This window comes from Bison bison, unplaced genomic scaffold, assembly GCF_000754665.1.
Source record: "Bison bison bison isolate TAMUID 2011002044 unplaced genomic scaffold, Bison_UMD1.0 scf7180017864172, whole genome shotgun sequence".
NCBI classification, from domain to species: Eukaryota; Metazoa; Chordata; class Mammalia; order Artiodactyla; family Bovidae; genus Bison; species Bison bison.
Genome location: NW_011494744.1, coordinates 2,140,129 through 2,147,009, shown reverse-complemented (window position 1 = coordinate 2,147,009; position 6,881 = coordinate 2,140,129). Strand labels below are relative to the sequence as shown.

Sequence of the window (6,881 nt, the reverse complement as noted above, 5' to 3'; positions counted from 1 at the left end):
GATTCTTTACCAGCTGAGCTGTAAGGAAAGCCCAAGAATACTGGAGTGGGTAGCATAGCCCTTCTCCAGGGGATCCTCCTGACCCAGGAATTAAACCAGGGTCTCTTGCATTGCAGGCAGATTCTTTATCTACCGAGCTATCAGGGAAGCCCAATATACAAAGAGACTGGACATCAACAGGAAAGACAACAGAAATAAGTTACAGAAATTAAAGCTAATGGAGTTGCCAAACAAGATAATTTTAAAACATTTAAAGAATTTATAGACAATGAAATATTTTGGATGAAAATTATTTTACAAAGAATCGATAGAAATTCTAGAACTGAAAAAATATAATAAATTATGAACACAGGGAATGGGTTTAATTGCTGAACAGACCTCCTTAAGAGAGTTTTTAAAAGTAGATGATAGGGACTTCCCTGATGGTCCAATGGTTGGGACTTAGTGCTCCCCGTGCAAGTGGTCTGGGTTTGATCCCTGGTCAGGGAATTAGATCCAATATGTTGCAGAAGGCAATGACAACCCACTCCAGTGTTCTTGCCTGGAGAATCCCAGGGACGGCAGAGCCTGGTGGGCTGCTGTCTATGGGGTCGCACAGAGTCAGACACGACTTGAGCGACTTAGCAGCAGCAGCAGCATGTTGCAGCTAAGACCCAGTGCAGCCACATAAATACATACTTTAAAAAAAGTGGATGATTAGGTTGGAAGAAAATCATTACACTGAAGCATAGCAAGACGAAAGTATAAGAAACACAAAAGAAACAGGACATGGTGAAGAAATTAAACATGTATATAATTAGGGCCTCACAAGGAAGAAGAGAGAATGGGACTGAAGCTTTATAATCCTGAACAGGACAAATGCAAAATCACACCTAGGTACACTCCAGGCAAACTGCTAAAAGGATAAATGAAATAAGGAAGTAAAAACAATAGAGATGTCTTTCCCTGCCGCCGCGGAGCCGCGCGGAGGCGGAGGCTCGGGTGCATTCAAGATTCGGCTCCACCCGTAACCCACCGCCATGGCCGAGGAAGGCATTGCTGCTGGAAGTGTAATGGACGTTCATACTGCTCTGCAAGAGGTGCTGAAGACCGTCCTCATCCACGATGGCTTAGCACGTGGAATTCGCGAAGCTGCGAACGCTTTAGACAAGCGCCAAGCCCATCTGTGTGTGTTTGCATCCAACTGTAATGAGCCTATGTATGTCAAGTTGGTGGAGGCCCTTTGTGCTGAACATCAAATCAACCTGATTAAGGTTGATGACAACAAGAAACTAGGGGAATGGGTAGGCCTCTGTAAAACTGAGAGAGGGAAAACCTCCTAAAGTGGTTGGATGCAGCTGTGTGGTGGTTAAGGACTATGGCAAAGAATCTCAGGCCAAGGATGTCATCGAGGAGTACTTCAAATGCAAGAAATGATGAAATAAAAAACTGATTTCTTGTCTAAAAAAAGAAACAGAGATAATTAAACTGCTGAAACAAAATAACTGTGATTGCCACCACAGTAAAAATATTTTTTAGGAATGATGGTGCATTAAAGGCATTATATGTGTCTAAGAAATGAAAATTTATTTTTGTCATCACCAATCTGGCACTAAAGGAAACACTAAAGGGCGTTCTTTAGGCAAAAACAAAATGGTATCAAATGGCCTCTCAGAGATGTAGGAAAGAATAAAGAACAGTAAAAAATATAAATGCATCAGAAAGGTAAATTATCACTGTAAAACAGTAACAGTGTTTTATGAGTCTAAAATATATATGGAATTAAAACCCTCAAGAATAACACAAAAGATGGAAGAAAGTTAGGAGGAATTAAAACAGTCAAAGATTCTTTGATTATTGGGGAGGTAGTAAAGATTCTAATATTAGACTTTGATAAGTAAAGTCTAAGGAAAATATTAAATATTAAATTTGAATATATTCTATCATTGGATAAATTTTTTCTGTAATGTCAGTAGGGCCAAGTTGACTTGATAGAATTGCAGGTCTCCTATAACATCACTAATCTTCTGTGTAGTTGTTCTGTTAATTAAAATGTTAAAGTCTCAGAAATTCTCTGGTGGTCCAGTGGTTAAGATTCTGTGCTTTCACTGCCAAGGGCCTAGATCTGATACCTGCTCAGGGAACTAAGATTCCGCAAGCACTTAGTGCAGCCCCCACCCCCTCTCCCCCACAAAAAAAAATGTTGAACTCTCTAACTGTAAATTTTAAAATTTCTCCTTTCAGTTCTTTCTTTCTACTTCTAGGACTTGTGCTATGAAAGTGAAAGTTGCTCAGTTGTGTGTGACTCTTTGCGACCCCATGGACTATACAGTCCATGGAACTCTCCAGGCCAGAATACTGAAGTGAGAAGCCTTTCCCTTCTCCAGGGGATATTCCCAACCCAGGGATCGAACCCAGGTCTCCCACACTGCAGGTGGATTCTTTACCAGCTGAGCCACTTGCGCTGTGAAGTACATATATATTTAGAATTGTATACTTCTTGATGAATCAACACCTTTATCAGTATTGTCCCTTTTTATTCTTGGTGACGTTCCTTAAAGTGAAAGAGTTAGTCCCTTCAGTCATGTCTGACTCTGTGACCCTATGGACTGTAGCCCATGGCTCCTCTGCCCATGGGATTCTCCAGGCAAGAATATTGGAGTGGGTTACCATGGCTTCCTCCAGGGGCTCTTCCCACGTCTGTTATGTCTCCTGCATCGCCACCTGGAAAGCCCAGTGGGGTGGGCAGTCATTCCCTTCTCCAGGGAATCTTCCTGACACAGGGATCAAACCCAGGTCTCTGGAATTGCAGACAGATTCTTTACTATCTGAGCCATCAAGGAAGCCCACTCCTTATTCTCTATTAATGTAGATACTCTAGCTTTATTTCCTCTTTAAAAGATTAATTTAAAAATTGTATAGTTGACTTATAACTCCAGCTTTCTCTTTCTTAATGTTTGTAGACTTTTTGATGATGCCCATTCTGATCAGTGTGAGGTGATACTTTACTGTAGTTTTGATTTGCATTTCTTTAATAATTATGTTTTTTTTTTCCTACCTCCTTTAGAAATAATGTTTTTATGAGTCCATTTTATCTCCATTAAAACTTTTGTTTTTTCCAAAGGCTTACTATACATATATATATAGAACTAATCATAGTCTGCGCCTCAAAAAAAATTATACTGAATCATATATAGCTTCAGAACCTAACAACAGCACACTTCTAATTATTCTCTCTCATCTTTTCTGTGTTTTTCATTTTACTCTTATATTTGCAATAAAACCACAATCCATTGTTACTGTATTTCATCTTGAAAGATAATTGTCTTTGGAGAGATTAAAAATAAGAGAAAGAATGTCTATTTTCATTTTAACCATTTCCAGAGATCTTTATTTTTGTAGATCTGTCTTTATGTATGATACCTAATATGCTCTAATACACTCTTGTTGAAGAGCTTCCTTTAATATTTCTTACAGTATAGGACTGCTGGTAATAAATTCTGTCACTTTTGTTTTCTAAAATATTCTTTGTTTTCATTTTGGGAAGATATTTCATCATGTGTGATTCTGGGTTGGCAGTTATTTTCTTTCAGCACATTAAAAATGTCACTGCATTGTCCTCTGGTTTGCACAGTTTCTATTAAGAAGCCTAATGTGCAATTCTTATCTTTGTTCTTCTGCATTTAATGTCTTCTTTCTCTGGCTGCCTTCAAAGTTTTCTCTTTAACTTTGGTTTTCAGTGGTTGGATTAGGGTGGGAGCTAGGTTGCTAGAGAGCTTTTCTCAATGTTCTTTCTCCACCCTCAGCTTTCAGCCTTCCCTGTGTGCCTGAACTGGTGAAGGGTTTCTGAGCACTTCTGCCATGGGAAGGTGCTACTCTCTTTTCATTCTTGGGTCTCGCTGGCCTGAAGCTGGGGGTTGGGAAGTGTTTTCTGCTGTCCAGTTCCAGCCTTCGTCCTAGCAGGCCCTGTGTCCTGGGTCTTGGGGGAGTTGGGCTTTCTCAGTGATCCTGTCCCTCTATGGGGTAGCCAAACTCTGCTGGGAACTTTGGCAGGTTCTTTGCAGGAGAGTTTCCTGCCCTTCCTCTATGAGTAAATTTTTTTTAAAACCTTGATCATAGTGGGCTTTCCATGTGGCCCTAGTGGTAAAGAATCCGCCTGCCAATGCAGGAGCTAGCAGTAAATTCCTGGATTCAGAAGATCCCCTGGATGGCAACCCACTCCAGTATCCTTGCCTGGAGAATCCCATGGAGAGCAGAGCCTGGAAGACTACAGTTCAAAGGGTCGCAAAGAGTGGGACACAACTGAAGCGACTTAGCACCCATGCCCAGCAGTCTTCACATGCATCCCTAGGAGCCACAACTTTTGCTGCCCTTCTCCCTGTGGCTTTGGTCTCTAAGGAAGAAGTCTCTGGCCAGAGCTTCATGCCTGTTTTTGTAGTAGTGGCTGCTTCCTTTTCTAAGCCTGCATCACAAATAGAGGCTTCTTCTGATTTCCTCCCTGGGTTTCTGTTTTTCTTGAGCACCTGTAAAGTCTGTGAAGAGCCTGGTAGTGGGTGCAAATTTCCATTGTGTCTGCAGCTCCCAGGGGTTCTGTACTTTCATGCTGCTACTGCTGCTAAGTCGCTTCAGTCGTGTCCGACTGTGCGACCCCATAGACGACAGCCCAACAGGCTCCCCTGTCCCTGGGATTCTCCAGGCAAGAACACTGGAGTGGGTTGCCATTTCCTTCTCCAGTGCATGAAAGTGAAAAGTGAAAATGAAGTCGCTCAGTCGTGCCCGACCCTCAGCAACCCCATGGACTGCAGCCTACCGGGCTCCTCCATCCATGAGATTTTCCAGGCAAGAGTACTGGAGTGGGGTGCCATTGCCTTCTTAAACCTTTGTCAATTTGTTAAATGTTTTAGCTGAATTCTTCTTACTTGTTTGCATGATATCTGGTGTCTCCTTCTCCCAGGTCAGCTATCACTCTTCCCTGTCTCTCAATAGGAAGTCCTTTTTTCTCAAAGTGCTTGGCTGGCCTGAGACCTCAGCTCTCTGACTGGTGCAGAAAAGTTATGATTGTGTTTGTCTAGATTTTTTCTTGTTAGAGTGACAACAATGGTCTTTACAACTTTCTGCATCCTAGGTGGGAGCAAAATCAATAGTCTCCTGTTAACATCTTCTAACTTGTTAGATAAATAGTAGGACTGATTTCAAGAGAGATTCCCTTTTCAAATGTGTGCCTGTTTTGTTCCTATTTGACTCTTCTTATTTATTATTTCTTCTGGCTCCTTACCAGCCAAATCTTTCTCAGTCTTTATGATAACCTCCCATGCCTTCAAAGATACTTCCCCCTGTGTATCTGAAAAACACTTAAGCATGTAAGAATTAGATCCTATTAAGTTTAATCTAATCTCCATGTTGAAAAGCTTTTATTTGAAGGAAACTGAAAACCTTGCTGCTGTACCTTGGGTGGTAAATTATCTGCAGGAGCAAGTGCTTTCGTTCAATAGAAGCTTCAGAAGCACATTTCACTTGGTACTTTTTCCCCTAAAGAGGAAGAGAAAGAAGAGAAACTGATAAAAACTATTTCATAGATATTCTATTTAAAATATTATTTTAAATGGCTGTTAATTTCTCACTGATTTATAGATCACATGGTTGGATAACTCAGAATTAGAAGAATTAACCAGTTAGCACCATGCTCAAAATAAATTTGATTTCTACACTACCAGTTACAAGAGCACCAATTAGAAGATCAAGAACAGGGACTTCCCTGGTGGTCCAGTGGTTAAGAATCTGCTTTGCAATTTAGGAGATGTGGGTTTGATCCTTGGCAAGGGAGCTAAGATCTCACATGTTGTGTGGTGCCATCAAAAAATGAAAAAATGAATAGCAAAAACAAAATCAAGCTAAACTTTTAAAATCACTCTGATTTTTCTTTTTATCAAAGGGAATACACCATGAATTGATGAAACTAATAAGCTTTTCTTGAAGTTTCTATAAAGATAAATACTGTGCCTGTTTTCTATCCTTTGGATGAAAAAGTATCTTTGACTTATTTAAAATAAAATATTGGATAATTAAAATGTAATCAAAACACTTTTAATATATGGAGTTTGAAGTTAAGTGAAAGTCACTTAGTCATGTCCATTTCTTTGCGACCCCATGGAATGTAGCTTGCCAGGCTCCTCTGTCCACAGAATTCTCCAGGCAAGAATACTGGAGTGGGTTGCATTCCTTTCTCCAAGGGATCTTTCCGACCCAGGAATCACACCCCAGTCTCCCACACTGTAGGCAGATTCTTTACCATCTGAGCCACCAGGAAAGCCCATTATTTCAAAGCCCAGGGTTTGAAATAATCTAGTGCCAAAGCCTTTGACTGTGTGGATCACAATAAACTGGAAAATTCTGAAAGAGATGGGAATACCAGACCACCTGACCTGCCTCTTGAGAAATCTGTATGCAGTTCAGGAAGCAACAGTTAGAACTGGACATGGAACAACAGACTGGTTCCAAATAGGAAAAGGAGTACGTCAAGGCTGTATATTGTCGCCCTGCTTATTTAACTTATATGCAGAGTACATCATGAGAGACGCTGGGCTGGAAGAAGCACAAGCTGGAATCAAGATTGCTGGGAGAAATATCAATAACCTCAGATATTGATATTAATATCAATAATTGATATTAAATATCAATAACCTCACCCTTATGGCAGAAAGTGAAGAGGAACTAAAAAGCCTCTTGATGAAAGTGAAAGAGGAGAGTGAAAAAGTTGGCTTAAAGCTCAACATTCAGAAAACAAAGATCATGGCATCTGGTCCCATCACTTCATGGGAAATAGATGGGGAAACAGTGGAAACAGTGTCAGACTTTATTTTTGGGGGCTCCAAAATCACTGAAGATGGTGATTGCAGCCATGA

At 40.6% G+C, this 6,881-nt stretch overlaps 1 pseudogene across 1 annotated transcript; it reads left to right on the top strand.

Annotated features, from left to right (window-relative positions):
- The first annotated feature begins 944 nt into the window (after positions 1–944).
- LOC104990202 lies at positions 945–1,453 on the top strand (annotated as a pseudogene). Its single transcript, XR_825484.1, has one exon. The product of XR_825484.1 is annotated as a 40S ribosomal protein S12 pseudogene (transcript).
- Positions 1,454–6,881: the final 5,428 nt, after the last annotated feature.